Source organism: Sus scrofa, chromosome 2 (assembly GCF_000003025.6).
Source record: "Sus scrofa isolate TJ Tabasco breed Duroc chromosome 2, Sscrofa11.1, whole genome shotgun sequence".
Lineage (NCBI taxonomy): Eukaryota > Metazoa > Chordata > Mammalia > Artiodactyla > Suidae > Sus > Sus scrofa.
The window spans coordinates 33025453-33044515 of NC_010444.4; the positions used below are offsets into that span (position 1 = coordinate 33025453).

General features: G+C 38.6%; 1 long non-coding RNA gene across 1 annotated transcript in view; it reads right to left on the minus strand.

Moving 5' to 3' along the window:
* Positions 1-19063, minus strand: part of LOC106509390 — a 60996-nt gene that overhangs the window by 20482 nt on the left and 21451 nt on the right. The gene's annotated exons all lie outside the window — the stretch shown is intronic.

The following is a 19063-nucleotide window of genomic DNA, read 5'->3' on the forward strand; positions in this document are numbered from 1 at the left end:
AGATGGGTGGTGATGAGAGGTCTTCAGTTGATGAGTGTTTCCAGTGGTGTTGCAGAATGTTGGGTTGGGGATAGTTGTGGGAAGCTGGAGAAGGAGCTTGTAGTTAGAAGGTGGTGACAACAAGATCCAGATTATGACTATGGCAGTAACCACCCAGATGGAGTATATCGATGGAGTTGAGGAAATTAAACTTAAGGGAGTTCCCGTCGTGGCGCAGTGGTTAACGAATCCGACTAGGAACCATGAGGTTTCTGGTTCCATCCCTGGCCTTGCTCAGTGGGTTAAGGACCCAGCGTTGCCGTGAGCTGTGGTGAAGGAAGCGGCTCGGATCCCCCGTTGCTGTGGCTCTGGCATAGGCTGGCAGCTACAGCTCTGATTCAACCCCTAGCCTGGGAACCTCCATATGCCACGGGAGTGGCCCAAGAAATAGCAAAAAAAAGACAAAAAAAAAAAAAAAAAAAAAGAGGCCAGAGTTATTGGAATGATTTTTTTTTAAACATGGATGTTGAGATTGCCAAGAATTATGATAGAAATAGTGATAGAAAGAAAGATGGTGAGCTGTGTGCTAGAATTTCAGTGAACCAGGATAAATGTGTTAGGCAAGAGTCAAAAATAGCACATACTGGCTGCTGTGGTCAGATGAAGTCTTCAGAAGAGCTGGGAGTTTTGAAGGGGGAAGGAGCTTAAAGAGGTTTGGAAGTGGCATTGGGAACAAGGTGATTAGGGAAAGAACCTACCTAGCAACTCCAAGCCTCAAGGTATGTAAACCTCAGAAGGTGGGGGTGGGGCTACAAAAGGAGAGCATTGTCAGGAGTCCACTGTGGTTATGAAAAGCCTTTCAAAGCATTTCAGTATCAGAGTTGTTGGAGCTGGGTGGTGGGTAGAGACCAGAGACAGAGCCAGCAATAATGATATTGTGCAACTATTCCAGGAAGAGGTGACAGGATCAGATGAGGCCAGTCGGGATAGAGAGAAGAAATGTGTGAAAAATCCATCCAAAGTATAACTTGTAAAGGGCTATTTTGGAGCTGACTAGTGATGATATTAGCAGAAAAAGGGAATACAGAAAAAATAAGTACACATTTGGGGGTAAGAAACTAAGTTGTTTTTTCCTTTTAAATTGTTTGTTAAGGTAGTAAATGCACATAATTTAAAAATCAAAGAGTAATAAAAGGGGCTTTTTTGGTGGAAAACCATTTCACCTCACTTCTCACTACCTTCTGGTCTTGCTCCAAAGGGATATTTTACTTGTATTATTTTGTTGATAATTTCCTTCCCCTAACCTCTGTTCTCTTTTTCTGGGATTTTTTTAAGGCAATTATTAGTCTTCCTAAATCAATTCTTTAATTTTTTAAGTGTTCCCCCCCCCCCAATCTCCCTTCTCCCCCTACTGTGAGAGGGACTACTTTCTGTGAGATTTTTTTGATGTTATCTTCCAATCTTGGAATAATTTTTATGGCTATTTTATAAATTTCAAGCACTTTTTTTTCTGTGTTCCTTTTTTTATAACATCCTATACTTATTTTATGGATGTAGTATCTTTATCTCTAAGAACATTAATTGCCATTTTTTCTTCTCTTAATTGTCTCTGTTTCTCTGGGTGCCTTTTTCCACCCTTATTTTCTCTTTTCAATCCTCAAATGCTTGACATTCATGTTCACAATATGAATTCCTATCTTTTCGTATTTAAGAATGGGGCATTAAAAAAACTGAATGGAAGCTATGTGGGTACAGGTAGGGCGTGAGTTGATGGTGTATTTTCTTGTTGAGGGAACCTCAAAATACCTGGAAGACTTCCCCTTAGGCCATTCAATTTATCAGAGAAGACTCTTCTAACCTTCCCGACAAATATAAGCCAGTAGCATCTGGGAAAGTGGCTCTGTGTATCATAGTTCATTATGAAACACTGTCACTTTACCATGTTTCATTTCAGCTAGTGCTTAAGCCCTGTTCTCCTTGGTACCTGGGGTCACCATACATGGAGCCCATCCAGGGTTCTGTAAGCTGAATCAGTTTCTCCATATCTATTTCAGCATTTAGAAACTTTTAAAAGTAAAAGAGAAAAGGAAGGAGAGGAAGATACCTGGAGGAAACAGGCAATTTAAAAAGCAGAAAAAATTGCAACTCTTAATATTCTTCGAGGTGAGATTAGAAACACCACATCCCTACTGTCCTAACCCCACTACTCTCCCTACTCAGTAATTTCACCTCCATCCATGTTCCACCTGTGGGACACAGCAAAAGCAGTTCTAAGTGTGAAGTTTATAGCAATACAAGAAAAATCTGAAATAACCTAATCTAACACCTAAAGCAACTAGAGAAAGAACAAGCAAACCCCAAAGATAGTAGAAAGAAAGATCATAAAAATCAGAGCAGAAATAAATGAAATGAATAAGAAAACAACAGAAAAGATCAATAGAATAAATCAATGAATAAAATTGATAAACCTTTAGCCAGACATATCAAGAAAAAAGGAAGAAAGTCAAAATCAATAAAATTAGAAATAAAATGAGAAATTATTGGCATATGCATACTGAGGTACAAGGAATGATTGGCCAAAGGGGACCTGCTATATAGCACAGAGAACTCTGGCCAGTATTCTGTGATAATCTATGTGGGGAAAAGTATCTTAGAATGGGTGTATGTATATATATGGCTGGGTCACTGTTGTACAGCAGAAATTATCACGGCCTTGTCAATTAACTGTACTTCAATAAAGCTTAAATGTTAACAACTGACACCACAGAAATACAAAGGAACATAAGAAACTACTACAGGCAACTTAGGCCAATAAAATGGATAACCTAGGAGAAACAGACAAATTCCTCAAAGATAGTCTCCTGTTACCGAACCCAGGAGAAACAGAGTGATTAGAAGTACTGATATTGGCATTCCAGTTGTGGCTCAGCAAAAGTGAACCCAAGTAGTGTCCATGAGATACAGGTTCCATCCCTGGCCTCGATCAGTGGGTTAAGGATCCACTATGGTGTAGGTTGCAGACTCATCTCTGATCTAGAGTTGCTGTGGCTGTGGTGTAGACCAGCAGCTACAGCTCCTATTTGACCCCTAGCATGGGAACCTCCATATGCCTTGGGTGAGGCCCTAAAGAAAAAAAAAAAAAAATAGCCCAGAAATAAACCCAGGAACTTATGGTCAGTTGATCTATGACGAAGGAGACAAGAATATATGATGGAGAAAAGACAGACTCCTCAGTAAGTTGTGCTGGGAAAACTGGACAGTTACATGTAAAAGAATGAAAGTAGAACATTCTCTAACAGCATATATCAAAAATCCTCAAAGTGGATTAAAGACCTAAATATAAGACTGGGAACCATAAAACTCCTAGGGGGAAACGTAGGCAGAACACTCTTTGACATAAGTCATAGCAATAGTTTTTTTTAAATCCTTCTCCTAAAACAAAGGAAATAAAAGCAAAAGTAAACAAATGGGACATAAACCATTTTGCATAGCAAAGGAAATTCAACAAAATGGAAAGACAACCTATGAAATGGGAGACAGTATTTGCAAGTGTTATAACTGACGAGGGGGTTCATATCCAACATATATAAACAGCTTATACAACGCAACATTAAAAAAAAAAAAACTGATTAAAAAATGGGTAGAAGAACTGAATAAACATTCCTCTAGAGAGGAAGTACAGATGGCCAACACACGCATGAAACAATGCTTAGCATCGCTCATCATCATGGAAATTCAAAACCACAATGAAATATCACCATACATCTGTCAGTGGCTGTTATCAAAACAAACAAACAAAAAAACAAAACAAAGCCCCACAAAAAATAAACACTGGCAAGGATTTGGAGAAAAAGAAACCCTTGTACACTGTTGGTAGGAATGTAAATTGGTGAAGCCACTGTGGAAAATAGTATGGAAGTTTCTCAAACAAAAATAGAGATACCATATGACATAGTAATTCCACTCCTGGGTTATGTATCTGAAAAAAACCAAAAATACTGATTTGGAAGAATACATGCACCCCAATGTTCATTGTAGCATTTTTTCTAAGTACCAAGATATGGAAGCAATCTAAGTGTCCATCAACAGATGAATGGATAAAGAAGATGTGGTATATATATATATATATAATATAGAGAGAATGGAATGCTACTCAGCCATAAAAAGAGTGAAATTTTGCTATTTGCAACAACTTGGGTGGACTTGGAGGGCATTATGCTAAGTGAAATAAGTCAGAGAAAGACAAATACTGTATAATATCACTTATATGTGGAACCTAAAAAACAGTACAAACTAGTGAAAAAGGAGACTCACAGATACAGAGAACATACTAGTGATAACCAGTGGGGAGAGGGAAGGAAAGGGGAAATATAGGGATAGGGAATTAAGAGATACAAACTATTATGTATAAAATAAGCTACAAGAATATATTGTACAACATGGGGAATATAATAAATATTTTGTAATAACTATAAATGGAGTATAACATTTGAAATTGTGAATGATTGTACACCTGTAATTTATATAATAGTATATATTAACTACAATTTTAAAAATGTAGGGATAAGAACATAAAGAGGGAAAGGAGTTCCTGTCGTGGTGCAGCAGAAACAAATCCAACTAGTATTCACAAGGACACAGGTTCGATCCCTGGCCTTGCTCATTGGGTTACAGATCCATGCTGTGAGCTGTGGTGTAGCTCACAGACTCTGCTTGGATCCCACATTGCTATGGCTGTGGTGTAGGCCAGCAGCTGCAGCTCCGATTCCACCCCTAGCCTAAGAACTTCCATATGCCACAGGTGTGGCCCTAAAAGGGGAAAAAAACAACAGGAAGGAAAGAAGCTATTGGAAGAACAATGGGAAAGGTGGGAAGAGGATATAAAGGAGGTGTTCTCACTGTACCAAAGGGATGTTTTAAGGGAGAGTTGGCTGTTCTGTATTATCAAAGGCTGCCTGAAGCTTCAGATGAAATAAAGGAGGCCTTCTGTGTTATTATCCCACTAGTATTTATTGCATTTGTAGCCCTGCACTAGGTTCTGGGAATGCAGTCCAGGAGACTGACCTCATCTTGAACCTGTTAGAGCTTACATTCTAGATGACAGCTAAACCAGTCCGTACCTTAAAGCACAAGCGAGGAGGGTACCTCAGGAAGAAGCTAACCTTGGTTGAGGTCAAGAAAAGCTTCCAGGAGGAAGCAATTAAGCTGAGACTCAGTTTTGACCTGCAGTCTCAAAATCAATGACTTGAATAAAAAACATTGGCATTTAAATCATTTTGGTGGTTGGAGAGTGAGGACTGGCCTTAGAACAATGGTGATTCCATGTGTGTAATCTTTCCAAGACCAAAGATAGGGACATGACAGCTTCTGATCTTCAAAGGGACTTCCTGATGGTTTGTATACGTGGACACATTGCCACAAAGTTACAAGGAAAATTTCTAATATCTTAGTCACTTCTCGAGAAAATCTTTAGACTTCCATGGGAAAGTAAGCCTTGAAGTGTGATGATAACATTAGACCATCTGTGGGCTTAGTGTCCGAAGTAAGGCAGATGGGCTATTAAAAAAAAAAATGCTAGTTATCTCATTAGTAATTCAAAGGTTGGACTTTCCAAACTTCCTGTGATACCCATGGTGCAGGTGGACAAAAAAGGACAGACTACTTTATGCTAACAAATTATACTTTATGACTTAAACTAAAAAATTATTTTTTCTTTATCCAAAAAAGAAAATGCAACAAATAATGTTCAAGTGTTTATGGTGCCCATTAATATTCTAAATTAAATTCATATGTTGGCTTGAGGAAAAAAAATAGGAGTTGCTTTATAGTGAATATTTACCTACTAATGTTGATAATGGCAGCCTGCCTGAGAAAAAATTTTTCGTAAAGGACAGTGGTATCTTGAATTTCCTCTTAAAATTCCAAGGGGGTAGGAACACTGGAGAAGCAAAATACTCAATGATCTGTCAATAGGGAGAAAGCTGCACCTTATGTGCAAGAGGAAAAAAGTTGGGAAGGAACACTGCCCGTTTCTTTCCCAGAAACCACAGAGCCACCCTCCCTTCCCCCTCTCACTTACTCGCACACTCTAAGCTGAAAGAACAAGCTCGAGAACCTGGAAAAAAGAAACTGTCCCTTCCCACCAGCTTTATGGTCTTGGAAAAACAGCTGGGGGCCAGAGGGAGGTGGGAGCCATCTTTATTTCCCTTTGGTGGCTGCTACACAGGGTGGCGTGGAAGCAGAATGTTTTCTTAGTTTGAATAAATTTACCAGAACCACCATCTGGCTCCTACTGTCTACAACTCCCACTTCCCCAACCAAGGGCTTTCCTCTCTGGATGTAGTTTGAGATGCACAGTGCCCATGTAGGTAAATCTAAAAGGAGTCTGTCTCTCAGAAACCTAGAGGAAAATCTCCCCAAACTCTTCAATGAAGACATTATACTAACTGATCAGAAAACCTTTCTATTTTAAGTTTCTATTATTTGTGGTTCATTTTTGTATTTTTATTTACATATTTATTGGCTATGCCCATTGGCATGCAGAGGTTCCAGGGCCAGGGATTGAACCTCTACCACAGGAGTGATGCCAGGTCCTTAACCCACTGAGCCACCAGGGAACTCCATTTTTTTATTTTTAGAATGTGGACTTACTGCTTATTCCTAGTAAGGATGGTGAGGGCAATGTCACTTCCCTCTTAGAGTGTAATATAGGAACAATGGACTTCAGGAAGCCTTTCTGTGGGCTCGCCCAACTTCTGCCAGAAGGCAGCCTGCCTCAGGGGAGCAGTAGAAACTCACTTGAGTTTGGATATGTTCTCTGCTACATAGGCTGTTGGAGCTAGGTGAGCCTCCACTTCTAAGCCTCAGTTTATTCTTCTAAAAAATGGGCTTAATAATCCTTTCTCCATAAGATTGTTGCAAAAATTAATATACCATGTAAAGTACCTTGTACAATGTTTGGCACAGAAGATGCTTCATATATCATTTTGTGTATTTATTGATGATGGAGGTAACACACTCCCTGGCAGTAGATCATTCGAGGCTGCAAATTTTCCAAGTTATGTAGTTAAGGGGAGTTCCTCACAGTTTCCACTGTGATGTTTTCTGCATTGTGGTACCATTTTTTTTTTTTTTTTTGCAATTGTTTTATGAAGTATTTGGTCTTTGAAAGATGCAGAAGCATTTTCAGATACATGTATGCTTTATGGGATGTCAGTCTTTTCAAGGTGTGGAAGCTTTAATGTGATTGGGTTCTTTGTAAAAACCTTGCAGAAATCTTCCATGTGAATCTGATGAGGGAAAATCTCAGCATGTTTTGGCTATTCTCTGGCTGGGTTTGTTTGCGTAATTAAATCAGAAGCTTTGCCAGTGTGCTCCTTGGAAACTCATTTAAGTTGTTTTTGGCTGAAATTATTGGGAGTTGTTTCCTGCTGAAACTATGGAGTGTTGTTCCCCGTATTTCATGAGGATCAAATAGAAAATTTAAAATTTTTGAAAGTTAAGAGCTTATGTTAGTTTGGATCCTCTGAGAAACAGACACCAAGATATAATTAGTCATGCAAGAGATTACCTGAGTAACAGCCTTTGAGGGGAAAGAGGGGGCAAGGGAGAGGAGGCCAGGAGAGTCATCAGGCCATGTAGGTCTGACCCTTGTGGAGGAGAGAGGGAAGGGAGGTTGGGGAGGAAGAATCAGGTTGCAGTGCAGTTGCCCAAGCTGCCCACCAGAGGCGTCCACACTCGTAGTTGCTGATCTGCCTTAGAGATCCCACCATGCTCAGCCAGGAGGGGGCAGCATATGGGAAGACTGGTCTCTGGCTCATGTTTCCCTCAAGTATTAGTGTCACAAAATAATTGAAAAGGAAAATATAATGTTGCATTGAGAAACACCTGACAATAATCTAAAAGCAATTGCAAACTGAGGCTAAAGTAGAGATGGGGCCTCTGTCCTGTTCTCCCAGCTCTGCAAGTGTCCAGTAAAGAAACCTGGCTTCAGCCATCCTTCACATTCTCAACTCCATCTACATAGTCACTGATGGCCGCTGATTTTATTCTCTAAATCAGCGATTCCCTCCATGTGGAAAAATTCCAAACCAGCCCACATCCCAAATCAATGAAATCACAGGGGTTTTTTTGCTGCACGCAGGGGATGGAGAGGTTCTGGGGCCAGGGATTAAACCTGTGCTATAGCAGTGACAACCCTGGATTCTTAACTCACTGAGCCACCAGGGCACTCCATCACAAGTTTTTTTTTGTTTGTTTTTTGTTTTTTTTGGGCCGCACGCATAACACATGGAGGTTCCCAGGCTAGGGGTTGAATCAGAGCTGTAGCCACAGTAATGGATCTGAGTAATATAGGATCCAAGCCGCACAGTAATGTAGGATCCAAGCCGCATCTGCGACCTACACCACAGCTCTAGGCAATGATGGATCTTAACTCACCAAGTGAGGCCAGGGATCAAACCTCCATCCTCATGGATACTAGTCAGATTCCTTTCCGCTGAGCCACAACAGAAACTCCCATGACAAGTTTTTTCTTAGGCTCCCCAAATGATTCCAGTGTGGATTGGAAACCACTGTCTTAAATATTTTTCAAATCTGATTTCTGTCCATCCCTATTTACCATGACCTTAAGTCATTTCTCACTTGGATGACTGTATCCACCAACTTCCTACCTAGACACTGTGCTTCTAATCTTATCCCCTCATCTTTATCCTGTCCACCGCGACCCCTTGACCTCCCAGAAACGCAAATCTGACCATGTCCCCCCCACCACCACCATTGCCTCCACAGTGTTCACTAGCACAGCACACATCCTGCAATGAGCATTATACATGGTGACTTTTCAGTCTATTTGGACATGTTCCTCCTGGGAAAAGAGTGTCAGAATACTTGAAAAGGACTCAGCCTGGGCAGCTTGAAAAATACTTTCTTCTCAACAAACACTGCTTTTTCTCCCTGTCCCCTTTCCCCATTCTGATGTATCCTCTCCTGCCAAAGGCCTTAACCCTTCATATGGAATATGGGAGCACCTTCTGATGGCCTTACCTCCCCAATCTCATCTCGCCTCATAACCTTTTTTGTTTGTCTTTTCTAGGGCCGTACTGGCGGCATATGGAGGTTCCCAGGCTAGGGGTCTAATTGGAGCTGTAGCCGCCAGCCTACACCAGAGCCACAGCAACGCCAGATCTGAGCCGTGTCTGCGATCTACACCACAGCTCACGGCAACGCCAGATCCTTAACCCACTGAGCGAGGCCAGGGATGGAACCCACAACCTCATGGTTCCTAGTCGGATTCATTAACCACGATGGGAACTCCTTGCCTCATTACTTTTATTTCATGTACACCTGACTTTTGAGAGTTCCCAGTATAAACAATGCTATTCCCATCTTTTATGCCTGTGCTTATTTCTGTCCCTCTTTTTTTGGAATGCCTCACCTTTTACCTTTCCTGCAATGCTGTCCCTTTAACTTGAAGTTTTGATAGTAACCATTAAGTCTCAACTCTGGTTAACTTCAGCAAAGCCTCCTCTGACCCTCTCCTTCCAGCCAGGTTGGGTCCCTTCTCTAATCATCAAGGGCCCTGTGTACTTGTCTCATTAATCTTAGCAGTGTTATACTGTTATTAGGTGGTTTAAGAGGTCTAGATTCACTGTTCTCTAAGTTTTCTAAATTGAAAATACTTATAATACTTTGATAGTATTTACTCAGATTTTGAGCCTAAGTCATTTGGAGTAGGGATTTATGATTAACAGAAGCTATAACCATAAAATATCTAATTTGGGATGGACTTTTTGTTTCTTTTTACTGCCAAACCTGAGCATATAGAAGTTCCCAGGCTAGAAGCTGAATCAGAGCTTCAGCTGCTGGGCTACACCACAGTCACAGCAACAACAGATTTCAGCCACATCTCCGACCTATGCCACAGCTTGAGGCAATGCCAGGATTTTTAACACATTGAGCAAGGCCAGGGATTGAACCTACATCCTCACAGACTATATTGAGTCCTTAATCCACTGAGCCACAATGTGAACTCTGGGAGAGACTTTTAAAAGTAATTTTCTTCTTTTTTTATTACTCAGTGATTTTTATTACATTAATAGTTGTACAATGATCATCATAACCAAATTTTATAGCATTTCCATCGCAAGCCCCTAGCACATCCCTCCACCCTACAACCTGTCTCATTTGGAAACCATAAGTTTTTCAAAGTCTCTGAGTATCTGTCCTGCGAAGAAGTTCATTGTGTCCTTTTTTTAGATTCCACATGTAAGTGATAGCATATGATGTTGGTGTCTTACTGTCTAACTTCACTTAGCATGATAATTTCTAGTTCAATCCATGTTGCTGCAAATTCCATTATTTATTAATGGCTGAGTAATACTCCATTATGTATATGTACCACATCTTTATCCATTCCTCTGTTGATGGGCATTTAGGTTGTTTCCTTGTCTTGGCTATTGCATATAGTGCTGCAATGAACATTGGGGTGCTTTTCTAGTCATGGTTTTCTAGTCATGGTTTTCTTTGGATAGATGCCCAGGAGTAGGCTTGCTGAATCAAATGGTAATTCTATTTTTAGTTTTCTGAAGAATCTCCATACTGTTTTCCACAGTGGTTGCACCAATTTACATTCCCACCAACAGTGTAATAGGGTTCCCTTTTCTCCACACTCTCTCCAGCATTTACTGTTTGTAGACTTTTTGATGATGGCCATGCTGGCCTGTGTAAGGTGGTACCTCATAGTGGTTTTGATTTGCATTTCTCTAATAATTAGTGATGTTGAACATCTTTTCATCAGTTTTTTTGTCTTCTTGGAGAATTGTTTGTTTAGATCCTCTGCCCATTTTTTGATGGTTTTTTTTTTGTTTGTTTGTTTCTTTGTTTTGCTATTGAGCTGCAGAAGGTGTTTATACATTTTGGAGATTAATGCCTTGTCAGTCACTTCATTTGCAAAGATTTTCTCCCATTCTCTGGGTTGTCTTTTTGTTTTGTTTAGGGTTTCCTTTGCTGTGTAGAAACTTTTAAGTTTAATTAAGTCCCATTTGTTTATTTTTGTTTTTATTGTCATTACTCTAGGAGGTGGATCCGAGAAGATATTGCTGTGGTTTATGTCAGAGAGTGTTTGGCCTACGTTTTCCTCTAAGAGTTTTATAGTATCCGGTCTTATATTTAGGTCTTTAATCCATTTTGAGTTTATTTTTGTGTATGGTGTTAGCAAGTGTTCTAATTTCATTCTTTTTACATGTGGCTGTCCAGTTTTCCCAGTACCACTTATTGAAGGGGCTGTCTTTTCTCCATTGTATATTCTTACCTCCTTTGTCATAGATTAGTTGACCGTAGGTGCATGGGTTTAATTCTGTGCTTTCTATCCTGTTCCACTGATTTATATATTTCTGTCTTTGTGCCAGTACCATATGGTTTTGATGACTCTAGCTTTGTAGTACAGTCTGAAGTCAAGGAAGCCTGATTCCTCCAGCTCCATTTTTCTTTCTCAGGATGTCTTTGGCTATTCTGGGTCTTTTGAGCCTCCAAACAAACTTTAAAATATTTTGTTCTAGTTCTGTGGAAAATGTCCTAGGTAATTTCTTAGGGAATCTGTAGATTGCCTTGGGTAGTATAGTCATTTTGATAATATTGATTCTTCCAATCCAAGAGCATGGAGTATCTTTCCATCTGTTTGTGTTGTCTTTGATTTCTTTCATCAGAAACTTACAGTTTTCAGAGTTCAGGTCTTTTGTCTCTTTAGGTAGGTTTATTCTTAAGTATTTTATTCTTTATGTGATGGTAAATGGGCTTATTTCCCTAATTTGTCTTTCTGATCTTTCATTGTTAGTATATATAAAAGCAGTTGATTCCTGTGTATTAATTTTGTGTCCTGTGACTTGGCCAAATTCATTGATGAGCTCTAACAGTTTTCTCGTAGAATCTTTAGGATTTTCTATGTATAGTATGGTATAGTATGATGTCATCTGCAAATAGTGATAGTTTTATTTTTTCCTTCCCAATTTGGATTCCTTTTATTTCTTTTTCTTCTCTGATTGCCATGGCTAGGACTTCCAAAACTACGTTGAATAGTAGTGATGAGAGCAGACATCATTTCCATTGAGATCAGGTAATTTTTTTCAATCACAAAAGTTGTTGTTGTTTTGCATTTAGTGAATTTGAGGAAGGTGTGATGTATCTAAGTAGAAATATTTCAGCATGTTTTTGAAATACAAAATTATATCACATGCTGGAAAAATTGAGAGAAAAGTATAGATGAAGGCTCCAAGGGAAGGAGTGTCAAAAGAAAACATAGGACAGATGACCCATCATTAGACATCATCAGCCTTCAGGAAACATGCAGTGATTAAGAGATGTCAGCTCAGGAGGTGGAAGGTTTGCAGAAGGAGAACCAGTGTAGCATTATAAGAGCCAGAGCCAGGAATATTTTAAGAAACAGGGAGTGACTGGGACAGTACTCCAGGGAGGCACAGACCACATTGGTCCTATAAAGTTCCTCGAGATGGGGCACTTGCTCCTGGGAAGCAGCATCCCAGAAGGAATCAGATCGGACATGTTTATGGAGACTTCACCCTGTCCAGCCAAACCTAAACCCAAATAGTTCTTTACCTTTTCATACAAATCAGAAACTTCTGATAATGTTAAGAAATCCATTAACTATCTTCAGAAAAATGCACAGGGACATGTGCACATACAGTTTTACATATAGTTTCTCCCAGTCCACTCTACCACCCTTCATCCCCACTAAACCCCTACTGGGACCCTCTCATTTACACACAGTTCCACTGTCAGGTGCCAGAGCTTGCTGGGGTGCTGAGGACAGGTGATATGCTTGAGGATTGAGAGTTATTTTCCTCTGCTCAAATCTTAGCTGGTCTGATACTTCTAATAGAAATTAATTTACCCTTCCAAGGAGCAATAGGCTAAGTAGAGATATTCCTTGGTGCTTTGAAGACTGCCCCATCTGCAAATTGAAGATTTTCTGGATTCCTGTCTGTTGACCAGCCAAGTCACTAATTTAGGCCTGCTAGCCACTGTGCTTCTCTGTGCTATGGCTTTTGAAAAGGCCTCCAGCAACCATCACTTAACCTCATTTCCACCTGTCTGGCTTTTGACTTATGCTTCTTTTGAATGACTCACCCTCATTTATTCCTTTTTCAAATTAAAGAATTGAGGAAAGCAATGAAAACATTCTGGCATACAGAAATAGAAAAATGGTTGTTAATTTTTTATGGGAAAAGGGAGCAGAGTTACAATCAACTTTTGCCAATCTCAGGTCAAGAGAAGAGCTGCAATGTGGAAATTTCAAATTCAAAGCACTAGAGAATTTATAAAAATACTCTATTTGTAATTTGTATTACAAAGTTATTTTTTGTACAAATTTTTCTGATTTCCTTTGGATTACCATGGAAATATTTTTGCAATGACTATATGGAGAATGGAAACAGGCATGTTGGGAAATGGACTTGGGATACAAGATGTGCTTTGGTTGATTTATACATGTCATTAGTAATTGAGATGATATCGCTTTCAAGACAGAATTTTAGAATTTGATAAATAATAAAGATTTCTTAAAGTATAGCATGAATTTTGGGTGAAAAAAGTAAAAATAGTGTGAAAAAATATTAGTCTAGAAATGATTATTTTAGTCAATTATATATTTGATTTTTTAAGCGGTAAAACTCTGAATAAAGAATTAAAAATGCTTCCCCCCACTGTAAAATATGGTTTTTAGGATGATTATACTATGGTGTTGGATTACAGAACTCTTTGCATTTTTCAAAATTCAAAGAATTATACACCACAGTTATAGAGTTTACTGCATGCAAAGAACAAAACAAGGAGTTCCCATCATGGTGCCGTGGAAATGAATCCAACTAGGAACCATAAGGTTGTGGGTTCAATCCCTGGCCTCACTCAGTGGGTTAAGGATCTGGCATTGCTATGAGCTGTAGTGTAGGTCACAGACGCAGCTTGGATGCTGCATTGCTGTGGCTGTGGTATAGGCTGGCAGCTGTAGCTCTGATTTGGCCCCTAGCCTGGAAACCTCTTTAAACCACAAGTGTGGCCTTGAAAAGAAAAGAAAGCAAAACAAAAACAAAAACCTCAGGCTGTCAGGGGAATCCAAAATGGAATGTAGACTGTGACATATGAATCTAAGTATATTACAAATTTATAGGACAGAGTCTCTGTCATTTCTTTTTCTGTTTTCTTTTCTTTTTCCTTTCCTTTTTTTTGCTTCAGCATGCAGCAGCTTGATGTGGGATCTTAGTTCACAGACCAGAGACTGAACCTAGGCTGCAGCAGTGAAAGTGCCAAATCCTAACCACTAGTCCACCAGGGAATTTTAGGACAGAATCTCCTGAAGGAGAAAAGAAAGAGAGGCATTGACCTCAATAACTATGGAAGACAGTGTTTTGCCTAGATCCTGTAAGGATAAAGGCAAAAAGAACAGTGTAAAAACGCTAGTAATTTTTTTTCTCTTAGGGGTGCAGTTTAGCAAATTTGACACTTTACATATTTGCTAGGGCTGAACTAATAAGTAAATATATTATACATAATGGGAGCCAGGTTTTTCCCCATCAGAGAAAGAAGTGGCAAATATGTGGGATGGAAGTGGGAGTAGGATTTAGTATACAAATAGGTAGGTACAGATATAAATGTCAATAGGTGTGTTTACAAGTGGTTAGTATAAAATGTATAATTTATTGTCCTATTTCTTGAGAGGGCTGAGAAGCCTGGCACCCAGGAGCAATGAACACACCCAAGATATTGGTTTCTAAATGCCATTCAACAATAAAAGGAGCCAGAATTTTTTGGAGAAATGGCTGTTTGTTTCTAGGGCCAGGGCAGGAAAAATAGAAGATAAGCCTGGAAGATCACATAGTATCAGAAAGGCAGTGGGTGAGGAGAAGATGAGGGCATGTCAAAAGGACTAAGGGTCCAAACTGAAAGAGCTGCTGATGGCCAGAGCTGGAACAATTTGAGTGACAAAATCAAAATCACATTGTGTTATAATCTAAAATATGTATCCATGTATCCATACCCATAACAGATTAAATTACTAAGTAAATAAGTAAAAGTGAAGGGTGGGAAGGGACAAATCTTCCTTATAAAAGAATGTCAGTTGCAAATAAATATTAATGGACATAATGGAGAAATAGATAATAATACAATAATAGGGATTTTAACACCCAATTTACATCAATGGACAGATCATCCAGGCAGAAAATCAATAAGGAAACAGAGGCCTTAAATGACCCATTAGACCAGACATACTTAATTGATATTATAGAGCATTCCATTCAAAAGGAGCAGAATATACATTGTTTTCAAATGCACATGGAACATTCTCCAGGATAGATCACATGCTGGGCCACAAAACAAGCCTCAGTAAATGTAACAAAATTGAAATCTATCAAGCATCTTTTCTTTCTTTTTCTTGTTTTGTTTTGTTTTGTTTTTGCCTGCACTTGAGGCATATGGAAGTTCTTGGGCCAGGGATCAAACTTGTGCCACAGTAGTGACCAGAGCTGCTGTAGTGACAATGCCAGGTCTTTAACCCACTGCACCACAAAGGAACTCCTCTCAAGCATCTTTTCTAACCACAACACTATGAGACTAGAAATCAAGTACAAGAAAATAACTGCGAAAACTGCAAACACATGGAGGCTAAATAATATACTACTAAACAACTAATGGATCATTGGAGAAATCAAAGCAGAAATTTAAAAAATACCTAGAGGCAAATGCAAACAAAAACACGATGATCCAAAACCTATGGGACACAGCAAAGGTAGTTCTATGAGGGAAGTTTATAGCAATAGAATCTTAGCTCAGGAAATAAGAAAAGTCTGAAATAAACAATCTAAAGCAACTAGAGAAAGAAGAACAAACAAAATTAGTAGAAGGAAAGAATCATAAAGATTAGAGAAGAAATAAATGACATAAAGACTAAAAAGAAAAACAACAGAAAAGATCGGAAACCAGAAGCTAGTTCTTTGAAAAGATAAATAAAATTGATAAATATTTAGCCAGACTCAAGTCATAGAAAAAAAGAGCCCAAATCAATAAAATCAGAGAAAAAAAGTAAAGGATCATAAGGGACTACTATGAGCAACTATAAACCAATATAATGGGCAACGTAGAAGAAATGGACAAATTCTTAGAAAGATACAACCTTTACCAGGAAGAAATAGTAAAAATGAACAGACTAATAAGTACCTATATGAATCAGTAATTTAAAAACTCCCAACAAACAAAAGTCCAGGATGAGATGGTTTCACAGGTGAATTCTACCAAGCATTTAGGGAAGAGATAATGCTTATCCTTCTCAAACTATTCAAAATACTGTGCAGGTAGGAACACTTCTGAATTAATTTCATGAAGCACCATCACCCTGATACCAACACCAGACAAAGATATTACAGAAAAAAAGAAATTGTAGACCAATATCACTGATGAAGAATATAGATGCAAAAATCCTCAACAAGATATTAGCACACCCAACCAATGATATAGTTAAAAGGTCATACACTATGATCAAGTGAGATATATCACAGGAATACAGGATTTTTCAGTATTCACAAATCAATGTGATATACCATTAACAAACTGAAGAATAAAAACCGTATGATAAAGTCAATAGATACAGAAAAAGTTTTTGATAAAATTCAAAATCCATTTATGATAAAAACTCCAGAAAGAAGGCATTAGAGGGAATATATCTCAACATAATACAGGCCATATATGACAAACAAACAAACAAACAAAAACAGCTAACATCATACTCAGTTGTGAAAAGCTGAAAGCATTTTGTGTAAGATCAGGAATAAGACAAGTGATGTTCACTCTCACACTTTTATTCAACATAGTATTGGAAATCCTAGCCACAGCAATCAGCCAAGAAAAATAAAGGAATCCAAATTGAAAAGGAAAAACAAAACTTTCACTCTTTGTAGATTACATGCTACTATACTTAGAAAATCCTAAAGAGGCCACTAGAAAACTACTAGAGCTCATCAATGAATTTGGTAAAGTATCAGAATACAAAATTACTGTATAGAAATTTGTTGCATTTCTACATAATAACAACAAACTATTAGAAAGAGAAATTAAGGATACAATCTCATTTATCATCACATCAACAAGAATAAAATGCCTAGGAACAAACCTACGTAAGGAGGTAAAACTATATGCTCAGAAAACTATAAGACACTGATAAAAGAAATTGAAGACAACACAAAACCATTGGAAAGCTATACTATTCTTGAACTGGAATAATTAATATTGTTAAAATATTATCTAAGGCAGTCAGCAGACTATGCAGTCCCTATTAAAATACCAATGGCATTTTTTTTTTTTTTTTTGGTCTTTCTCTCTTTTTAGGGCAGCACCTGTGGCATACAGAGGTTCCCAGGCTAGGGGTCTGAGTGGAGCTGTAGTCACCAGCCTACTCCAGGGCCATAGCAATGCAGGATCTGAGCCAGGTCTGTGCCCTACGCCACAGCTCACAGCAATGCCAGATCCTTAATCCACTGAGCAAGGCCAGGGATTGAACCTGCATCCTCATGGATGCTAGTCAGGTTCGTTAACCACTGAGCCACAATGGGAACTCCCCCAATGGCATTTTTTTCCCCAAAGAACTAGAACAGTTTTAAAATTTGTATGGAAACACACACACACACACAAAACCCAAATGGGAAAAACAATCTTGAGAAAGAACAACATAGCTGGAGAAATCATGCTCCCTGACTTAAGACTATACTACAAAGCTACAGTAATCAAAAGCAAAAAACAGACACATGGAACACAAAAGAGAGCCCAGAAATAAACCCACACACTAATGGTAAATTAGTCTATGACAAAGGAAGCAAGAATGTACAATGTAGAAAAGAAATCCTTTCAGTAAGTAGTGTTGGAAAAACTGGATAGCTAATGTAACAATGAAATTTGAACATTCTCTAACACCATATACAAAAATAACTCAAAATGGATTAAAGACCTAAATATAAGAGTGGAAACCATGAAACTTCTAGAGGAAAACAGAGGCAGAACACTCTGACATAAGTCATAGCAATATTTTTTTGGATCCATCTCCTAAACTAAAGGAAATAAAAACAAAAGTAAACAAATGGGACCTTAAAACTGCAGCACAGCAAGGGAAATCATTGACAAAATGAAAAGGCAACCTTCGAAATGGGAGAAAATACTTACGAATGATATGACCAAAAAGAGGTTTGTAGCCAACATATATAAACAATTCATACAACTCAACATTAAAAAAATAAACAACCAGATTTAAAAATGGGCAGAAAAACTGAATATATATTTTTTAAAGAGGAAATGCAGATGGCCAGCATGCACATGAAAAGATGCTTAACATGGCTTATTATCTGAGAAATGCAAATCAAAACCACAATTAGATATCATCTCACACCTGTCAGAATGACTATCATCAAAAAAGAACACAAATAACAAATGTCGGCGATGATGAGGAGAAAAGGGAACACTTGTCCACTGTTGGTGGGAATGTAAATTTGTGCAGCCACTATGAAGTAGTGTGGAGGTTTCTCTGAAACCTAAAAATAGAGCAACCATGTGACTCAGCAATTCCCTTCCTGGGTTTATAGCCAAAAAACCCCCAAAACACTGATTGGAAAAGACACATGCAACCCAGTGTTCAAAGTAGCATTATTTACAAGAGCCAAGATATGGAAATAACCTATGTATACATGGATTGACTTGGAAGGATTTATGGTAAGTCAATTAAGACAGACAGAGAAAGACAAAATACTGTATAGTATCACTTATATGTGGAATCTAAAGAATACGACAAACTAGTGGGTATATATATTGAAAAAAGAAGCAGACTCACAGATATAGAGAACAAATTTGTGGTTATCAGTGGGGAGAGGGAAGGGGGAGGGGTAATGTAAGGATAGTGGGGAGTTAAGAGGTACAAACTACAAGGTATAAAATAAGCTACAAGAGGAAGTTCCTGTGTGGCAGAGTGGTCAGGTCTCAGTGTTGCTGCAGCTGTGGCGCAGGTCACTGTTCTGGCGCAGGTTCCATCCCTGGC